Raw genomic sequence first — 10,099 nt, forward strand, 5'->3', positions numbered from 1 at the left:
AAAAGTAAAAACAAAATAAAACATCAGATTAGGCAGTCTTATGAAGTATTGTCTCACATTAGAAAGTTGCCCACTTTCAAGTAGAAAAAGAATAAACAGACTCGAAGGGGATGATAAGCACTTTAGTACCTGGTGGTTTCTTCTTCACTCAGAAGTGGCATGGGGAGGCAGAGGGCAACACTTCCCTCCAAAGTTGCACCTATTTCAGCTGTGCACTCACCTGTGTTTCTAAAGAAAATTTTATGAACTCTGCACTTCCTAAGACTAAATCTTCCTTCAGTAGATTACTTTTCACTAAGTCTTCAGACCACTGAGGTCAAAAATAGTAATATAATAAGCAAGTGCATAGAATCCTGATTCCCAGAGTCCTGTGATGGTGCCTGAAGCTCAGCGCTTGCTTGGCAAACAACCAAAAGGTTCTCGCTCTCCTTGCTTTGGGAAAAAAAGAAAAAAAGTGAAAACATGACCCGAGTGTTAAAGATGCTGAGATGCATGCCTGGGTCAGCAAGCAGACATCCTGAGAACTGGGAGACTCCAACATCTCACCCCGGCCCCCAGAGAGGAAGTGGCTCTCCAGTGGGGAAGAGCCTGGCTGGGAGCCGTAGCGCTCCTGTGCTCTTGCAGTTGGTTTCCCTTCAGTGCGTGGCTGATGGAAACCTCTAGTGCCCTGACCTTCTCCCTGGGGTGTACAGCTCCATGGACTGACCTGGGCAGAGAACAGCAGCATTTGCCTAAACATCCTCCTGTCACAGCACCAAAATGGGACACTGCTGCTCCTATGCTTCTTTCTTCTTTGCTTTGCTCAGCAGTAAAACCATTATTAGTATCAACACTGAAATCACATCAATGGGCACTGGAGATAGACCTGGAGATAAGAAAAGTGCGTTCTAGCCCTCGCTGCTGGTAAGAGCAGGCTTCGCTAAAGAGAAGATTCAGGCTTTTTCCCCCAGCCTTTCAGAGTTTTCTGTAAAACCATCAGGACTACACCCATTTCCCCCCTTTTTAATGAATAAAACAGGGTGAAAGCTGCAAAAGGTGCCTCATTCAGAACCCCAAGGGCAGCACCATCCAGAACGGTCAGCTGGGCCTCAGTGGGTTAGTGTGGTCTCAGTAGACACAGGCATAGTGAAAAAATGGACCTGTTAAAAATCGTTATTGTCACTAACACATTGCTATTGAAAGTTTATTTCAAATGTTTCTGCTATTCTACAGGTCCTGTAGAATAAATGTCTTGAAAAAAGCTGTGAAAAGAGGTGCCACAAGAGCCACTCCTAATGCTTTCCTCCATGGACCAGAAGGGTGATGGTTCACCCTCGCTAGCGCTGGGGTCAGCAGTGGTCCCGGGGTAACACTCGGTCTCGCCGCACAGGCGTTTCTGAGCAGTGCCACTGCAGCTGGCACTGAACCCCGGGCAGGCTACCCAGGAGTCAAGCCCCACGCTAGTGACGTGAGTCCAAATGCACCCCTGTGCCCACACTGCGGTGCAGACAGTAAGTGAACTCAGTATGAAGTATGAAACCTTACAACGGGTAAACATGCATACACGCATTAATATCTCCTGCATTAAACTGGAATTAGCATGTGTAACCAAGCATAAGCAGTCAACTATTCAAATATTCAACCTCTGAAAGTTAAGTTCAGATTTAGCAAGTAAATCAGGTAAGGCAGTAGCTTCACCTTCCAACAACAAAAGCTCCTTAAGCTGGAAGCTTAAAAATTGCTATTATGGCCTTATTTGCCATAATACATAATACATTTTACAATGTATTAACCTGGATAATCCTGTCTCCAACCCCAGTGACAGAGTAACTGGTGTAGATATATCTGGAAAGATTTTAGCCTTACCTGGAGAAGTCTTCCCACCTACAATAATATGATGAGCGATAAGAAGGAGCATGAACACCAGAGCCTTCAAAGTCAGGCCAGCGGAGAAGAAAGGCCAGTTTGTGCAAAATCTTGACATGCATCCAGTCATTATTTATATCAAATTACAAAATGTTTTAAAGCCTTCAGCTTAGATTCTCAATCTATGAAGAACTACTAACAGGCTTTTTAAACAAAGTTCTTATTTTCAATGCTTTATACAGCAATGCAAATATAGTGCTAGGATTAAGTATCAGATCAACAAAAATGTGTTAAAAAGTGAAAATGTAGCTCAGAATAAAAAGTCAGAGGGAATTCCAATCCACCTCAAAACAATGTGTGCAGAGAAAGGGGCTAATCTGAATAGGCAAATTATTCCCTGCAATTAGTTGTTCAGGTCCATTAAATTCATACATTTAACGGTTGCCAATTACTATGCATATATGCTGCTCTATGCCAATGATAAGACACTGCTGGTCATGTATTTTAAAACCACAATCAGGATCAAAATCTGCGATTCTTTTCTCTTTATTTCTCTTTGTTGTTAAACTCACATGTGCAACTTCATTACTTTCGAGAATACCTGACTTACACACATTGAGGTGTGCTAATAGCTGTACTCTGTACTATTAAAACTCCTTTTGTTGGGAAGCAGATTTGAAGGTACATGTAAGCAAAATATATATAAGCATGTAAGTTACAGAGATATTATTACTGTATCACTCTTTATCTAACACAAAGTGGTCTTGATGTAAGTGAAAGCAAAAAAATGACACAACCTAGGCTGTCACTCCATTACAAAAACTGGAAAAGACTCATTGGTAAGGACTAAATACGTTTACAGGCTCTTTAATTTTGTACCAGAATATGGAGAGCTTTGGAGATTATGTGGTTGGTTTACTACTGTATGTATATCTATACATCCCAGTGTCCACAGTGTGAGCCATAAAGCTAAGAACAGAATTTAATCCTGATTTTTTTATGACTAAAATTGAAAATTTAGCTTATACAGATTGTGATTGATTACTTGGAAGGGCTGAGAGTGAATCCACCACATAACTTGATGGAACTAAACAGGCAAAACTGAGCCCTCATCAATGAGAGATCATTCTTTTTAAAAAAAAAAAAAATTATTCCAGACAAATAACTTGTGTTCTACTTTAGGTTAGAAACCCAGAGAGCAAACACATGGTTTTAAGGTTTCTAAATCCATAGAAAAAGACATGGATCAAATGAAAACAAAATGGATTCTCTGAAAGACATTTTCATTTTCTTCCTAAGCGGCACAAACTAAATAACAAAAAAGCCACGCGCACAAAAATTAAATGTAAATTCAACAGCTAGGGCAGTTGACAAATCACTTCTGTAGCCCTGAAGCAGGATAAAAGGAAATAAATATACTTCATGGTTGGTAACCTATTAACTGACACCAACTGTTGCAGCTGCGAATAAAACAAATGCATGATAAGATTAGATATGTTGATTGCACCTGGCCATCTGTAAATTGCTGCTTACCATAAGAATCACATGCTTTCTACTAGTCACTGTGATAAATGCAGAGTAACTGTTGTTGGTGGTTTTTTTTTTCCTTCGGTAAATAACAGAGGAAATAATAAGAAAAAACTTGTATGTAGCGGATTTGTTTTTCTAGTTTGTGCAAAGTTTGCCCCCATGTTTTCCTGCTTTGAAAGAGGGAAGGAGTAACTTGAATAAATGAGACTGTATCTTACCAGTGTGGACTGAACAACTCAGCTGAATGTGTTTGTTTCAGAGAGAGAAAAAGCACTTTGTAATGAAATTGCCTTCAGGACTGCAAAGGCCTCGCAAGACTCTCTACGGTTTTGAACAAAAATACAATATGAATATAAGTTAACATACCAACAGCTACAGCAGTCACTTTTTACCCCTTGTGGGAGTCATCAACAGCTCCCAAGTAACAGCTCCCTTTATTTTTAGGCTAGAAAAAACACATGAAAAAGAGAAGGCTCGCCACACGTGCAGCATTCAGACACTGCTTTGCCTACTCACGAGCGGGCGTCAAAACGCTGGGAAGCAGAGGGTGGCCGTGAAGAGCGGCGTGGGGCTGTCATGTGGACCAAGGTGTGCAAAACTTCTGGCACCCCCCCAAAAAGCAGCAGCCAACCCCCCGGAGCTGCTCTCCCGCTCCCTATAGCACTGCTGGGTTTGGTGTCTCCCGTGGGGCAGCAAACCTGTTTCGGCCAAAGGAGCATGCCGAGGGCTGGGAAGCACCCGGCGAGCACCCGCTCCTCTGCAGCAAGGCAGTGCCGTGAGCTGGTGGGCAACTGGACGCCATTCCTGGGTGCAGGACAGCGGGGTAGCGCTCCCCAAACCAGTAGGAAGTTTTCCTGCTTTATCGTGGGAAGATACAACTGAGCGCTGCTGCCTGAGAGGTGTCTGAAGGATCACCAGCCCTGGGTAGACTTTCCAAATCTGTAACCGGACCGCATACTCGCAAGTTGATTTGAAGAATTGAAAACCAGAATGGTAAATAAGGACCTCTCTGAATATGGGGGTTTGATTTTTTTTACTCCAGCTAGATACTATCCTCTACTGTATTGACTAAACCTGAAAAACTGCTCTACCACCTTGCTGAAAATATACCTGTGCTATAATTCATCCTTGTTACAAGATGACAGTAAGTGTCAGCTATGCAAGTCTCTTGTTTAAGTAATGGCATATCACACGCCACCACAGTTTATGTATGCATGCAATATTACAGTCCTCATTAGACAACAGATTCCACTGCCCCTGTCAGTGTGTGCTTAATATAGTGCTGTTGCCCTGCGTTCCAAAAGAAGAACAATTGCAGGCAAAAAGTTGTAAATACAATCAAATGTCTGAGTTGAAGGCTCACCATGGCTGTGACATAGTCGGGTGTCAGATATCCTTTCATGGCTGGATTTGCTTAGAAATCTGTGAACAATCCAAAGAGCAGTCAGACACCACTTCTGCTCCCCTAGTTTGCAATAATTTTGGCATTACATGTTGAGTTTTTCTGAGAGGCAGCATCAAGCCCTTTTAACACCAGGATGTACAGCAGCATGCATTTTGAAACCTCAGTTACTGAATATAGATATGAAGTATATAAGATTACAAAATACATCAGCATATATCTATGTAAGAACAGCAGAGCTTCTTCCATTTATAGCAGTAAAGACAATATTACATTTCTGGGATAAGAAAATGGAAAAACAAAAATAGATTACTTGAAAAAGTTTAAATGATGGATGATTTTTATCTTCATCAACAGGTGGGCAATTTATCTGCTCACTTGCTCCATGTGATTCTGAAGATGAAATCAATAAACTTCCCATAGGTAAATTTTTGCAAGATTGGACTGAACGTGAGTTATGCACTGGGTGAATGCTGTTTAAATTTCCTTTACCTGATTAAAAACAAATTAGTGCAGAAGTTATATTAGAGCAACGCTGAGGCTGAGAGCAGGGAAGCAGAAAGTTCAAGACATGAAAAGCTGTGGGCTGGTGAAGCTATGCAAAGGAGCCAAAAGTCTGCTGGCACCCGCTTTGCGGAGCCTTCACCCCAGGAGGGAGCTGGGAGCAGAGCCGTGCACAAACAAGCAGTGGGAGCAGAGCAGAGTATACCTGCACCACAGCCCGTTCCCAGCTGCTGTGTAAGTACCTCGGAGAACTGGAGCCACCCTTGACTCACAGCTGATGGGACACATAAATCAAGGGTGAAAACCTAAAAGCACCTACTATTGCTTCTGGTACCTAAGACGGCTCCTTTACAGCTAGCTCAGGTATTTTTACACTACACTACAGCCTGCAGTGTACATCTATCCTAAAAAGCAAGCGTCTCCAGTGTCTGTTTCTATAGGAACTTGATATTCTTCTGTCTTTTTAGCTCTATAGTCTAAATATTGTTTTTTCCCCAGTGGTCTCACTACTTGTGTCTGCTAGTGATTTTTTTTTTCCTTTTTTTATATACAGGGAGAAAAGGTCATACACAGAAGTCTTCAGTACAATGCTTGTGCATATGCATGTGCTTGTATCAGCAACATGCTGCACTGCCTCAGAGATGTTTCTTGACAGTCGTACACCTCTGGAATGAGCATTACTTACACACCAGGTGCAAGATACACAAGATGCAGCGTTATATCCTGGTTACTTCCACCCCACGCAAAACATCTACCCTGGAAACCACGTAACTTCCGTGCCACACCGGCAGAGGCACGAGGAGGTACTTTGTGCCACAGGGGTGAGAGCATGAGGAAAACCATAAGATCTGCACTGAGGCAAAGTAAGTGCCTCAACTCTCTCCCCTTCCTCCCCCCCCCCCCATTGGGGCACACATGCGCAGCTGCTGTTTATTCCAGCCCTGCGGTTAAAACAGTTGGCGTGTGGGTATGTTGCAGCAACCACCCACCCACCGGCACCATTACTTTCCACCTTGGAGCCTCCACAAAGACCGGTTAGCAGGATAAGTGCATGAAGGAGTAAGTCTCAGGCTCATGGTGGAAACAGGTGCCAAGAAGTCCAAGCAAAGTTGGTCTAAATGCCAACTTTCTGTATTATCTGGGTGACGCTTGGGTTGAAGGCCATTTTAAAGCATCTTATTTGGTACCTAATTGTGTAACTTACAATTCTGAGCAGACTACTAGAAGTTGTCCCACAGTCAGGTATTAAAATAAAAGGGTTTTTTTTTCTTTGAATGAAATGGGAGTAATATAGACTAATTGGATGTGCATAGTCTTTCCTGAATACAAGGATATTTTCTGATATATCAACAAGATTTACACCTCAAATTTCAAAAGCGGTCCCAATAAACCGAACTAAGGACTGTTTAGCAGATAATCTTTCTATGGAAGTGCTTTGATTAGCAGGAGTGCAATATTTTTCATATTTTTCAACTATATATATATTCTGCAAAATTACTATACATTGACATCCTTTTATACAATATTTGATAAATCAGTAAGTTTATAAAGCAAAATTCAGCAGTTCAGGGGTTTTTTTTATTCATTCCCGACACTTAGATAAAACACCAGACTGTGTATTGGTGAAACACATGAGCTGAGGATTAAAATTTTGGAATAATACATGGAAAATGCCTGATTTTTGTAACACAAAACAGTGTATAATATTCTAGCTTCCTGAGGTTCCTTACAGACAATTTGTTATTTCTGATAGCAATTAATCAAACTTAAATACAGACTCTATAAAGCAATGCAAATTCAGACATCCTGCCTCACTCGAGCACACCTGCACATTAGGATACTCATATATAGGCTTCTTGAGTGTGACAGCTAGATCAGGATTACATAGAGTAGTGTAGAACTTTACCACCCTTTTCTGACATTCTGTTCAAAAAGATACAATTCTTAGGGGAAAAAAAAAAAGTTTTTGAAAATATATTTAAAAAAAAAAATTAATATTTAATATTAAAACAGTAATCTTATTCTGCACATCGTAGATGACAGAGATTGTAGAACAGACCCTGGCAAGTACAGAATGGTATCATTTGAGCAATCTATTCAGAAAAGATTAAAAAAAATAATCTACTTACTAACTGTCACACCACCACCATCATTAAGAACAATTATATGGAAGGAAACCAGGAAGAAAGCCAGACTTGTATTTGTCCTGAGCACAAAAGGAAAAAAAAAATGGTAAGAAAACTACTTTTTGCTCTCATACATTTTAGATTAAAATGTATTTTGCTTCTTCCCACCAGAACCTGCTGTTGCTTTTTTGACCTGTGCATCAGAAACAACAAAGCAGAAAAATTAAGTCAAGTAAAATTTGTTTGACAGAAATTAATCCGTTATGTCTGAAGACCACAGGGCTGAATGAGGGGGACGAATTTTTGAGTACGAAGGTACTGGCTGGACGTTGCTGGTTTCAGTCACAGTTATTTCCATGCCTCGGGAGATCCTAAAATTAACGACATTTAAAATAACCACAGTTATTACCTCCACCATTCTGTTCTGAACAGTGAACAGCGTTACTGGATGACAGGCTTTTCTGGAGTCTCTGCAGAAAGCCTCCAGAAAGCTCACATGCCAACCCTGGATCTGCCTGGGTGGCAGTTTTCTGGTGAGTCAAAAGCCGGGTGCTGCTCCGGAGTTTCTCTACCTCTGCCAGAACCATCTTAGAGTACATGGATAACCCCAACTGTCCACAGGTTGCCAAAGGCATTTTCGTTACTTAGAGTTGGATCCTGTGGATAAGCATCCATGAATAATTCAGAGTTTACCAAAAAAAGGCAGTGATCACAACTAAATCCTATGCAAGGTCTTTTTTTTGTTGTTATTTAATTACCTTGAACATATCACTCAAGAAATAGTCTTGCAAGAAACAAGTTAGAAGACTTAAATTTCAGAAGAATCCTTTTTTCTGTGTGCACAAGGATTACCTTATGTCTCATTTCCAGGAGTACTAAGTATAAGCAACGTTTTGCTTAACACAAGAAGTCATTCATACACTGAATTAAATAGCATGCAACACGCCACTAAATGATCTTTAAAAACAACCCGAATTTAATTCAATGCACAGTGGTTTTGTAGCTCCATCTTATCAACGATGCTAAAGTCTGGGTGACGTCACGATGTTGTGGAAGTGGGCGGAAATATTACTTCATTCTTGGTACTATGTGGGCTTCTGCCGAACTGTCTTCTCGCAGCTGTTCGCTCGCTCGTAGAGATGGCAGGAAAAGATCAGCTGAGCGTTACGAGAGCGGTAGCGATAAGCCTGTAGGAGAAGGCACGGGAAGGCGAGAGCAAGCAGGAAGGACGAGTGCAGGTGACTGGGAGGGAGTGTAAGGGGCAGAACAGAGGAGCACATTCAGACAGCGCGGTGGTCCGACGGAGCGGGGCGCTCCTTCCCTCATCCTCCTGGAGGGAGGAAGGCTCAGCTCTGCCAGAGGACTGGCTGCAGGCACGGACCAGCCGCTGCTCCTCTTCACTGGCTCTCCTCTTGGGCTGGCTACCCTTCACGGGGTGGCCTTCACGGCAGCTGCAGCTCATGAATATGCAATCTGCTGATACATACGCAGCAGACCGGTAATTCCTCTTCAACCTTGTGGCTATGTTGCTTTTCACTTTGCAGAAAAGGCTTGCCAAAACAGCTTTGAAAATGAAGTAAAAGCTTTTCTTGTATGAAGCTTTAAAAAAAAAAAAAGTTTACTAAATCTTATAGGATTGGATAGGGGTTGCAATTCTCCTTTTAAGTAAATGCAAACAATGTGTTTTCCAAGTTTCTTTTTTATTTTTTTAACAGAGCTTTTTGAACTTTTGTTATTCTTAGAGAACAAGTTTAAACTTAAAAAGTCACCAAAGTGGATAAAGGAGAGAAGGTATTATCATATTTTCTTATTAAAAATCTCTGGAGAGGTGTTTCTGCCTTCCCAAACCAAACATTTCCATATGAGTGATTAATATCTGAATTAATATAAATACGTATATGCAAATGGCTTCTTACCTACTTATCGTATTAAATGAGTTAGAAATGTCTCGGTGTTCTCATAACACGAGCACTGGGTGAAGGCTTACATTCACGTAAAATGTAAGTGAACGTACATTTTTGAAGGAAACAATACCGTACAACTTTAGGCAACAGATTTTTCACTCCTAAGTAAATAATATCCTCTATAAACCACTTCCCAGTAATAAAAGCTTTTCTCAACAAAGCTATCGGGGAGAGTTCAAAGTGTTTACGAATCATGTTGAATAAAGGTACTCTCTGAATCGGAGTGATGCAACTGTACAATGGAGTTTTCTTCTTGCAAACAGGACGAAGAAGGAGGGCCCACTTTCATGTCTCAGTTTACACCTCTGATCCTTAAGCACGCTCTTCTTTGATCATGAATATCCGCTATCATCATGTTATTTTAAAAGCCAGGGCTTTTTTCCCCTTAATGGCAAGTATCTCATCAACTTTGTTTTCCTTGGATCAAAATAGGCAACAGAAAGGTGGTGGGGAAGGCGTTCTTTAGCGGCGTGCCTCTGGTGCGGCCTTGTCATTTGCAATTCAAGGTGGCTAAAATCACCCCGATACGCCCGTTTAAAATGCAGCACAGAATGTCAAGACAAAATATATGTTAGGGATGGATTTCGGTCGCAGACAGAAACACACTCAGAAGTAATACAGGTATTTTTTAAGGAAAATAAGATGCCGCCTTTCCCCACCGTGCGGATGCCTGTCACCGAGTGACGGGAAGGTTCAGCCCCGGCGCCGCCACCCGCCCCCGCCCCGCC

Source organism: Aptenodytes forsteri, unplaced genomic scaffold, assembly GCF_000699145.1.
Source record: "Aptenodytes forsteri isolate BGI_AS27 unplaced genomic scaffold, ASM69914v1 Scaffold248, whole genome shotgun sequence".
Classification (NCBI taxonomy): Eukaryota; Metazoa; Chordata; class Aves; order Sphenisciformes; family Spheniscidae; genus Aptenodytes; species Aptenodytes forsteri.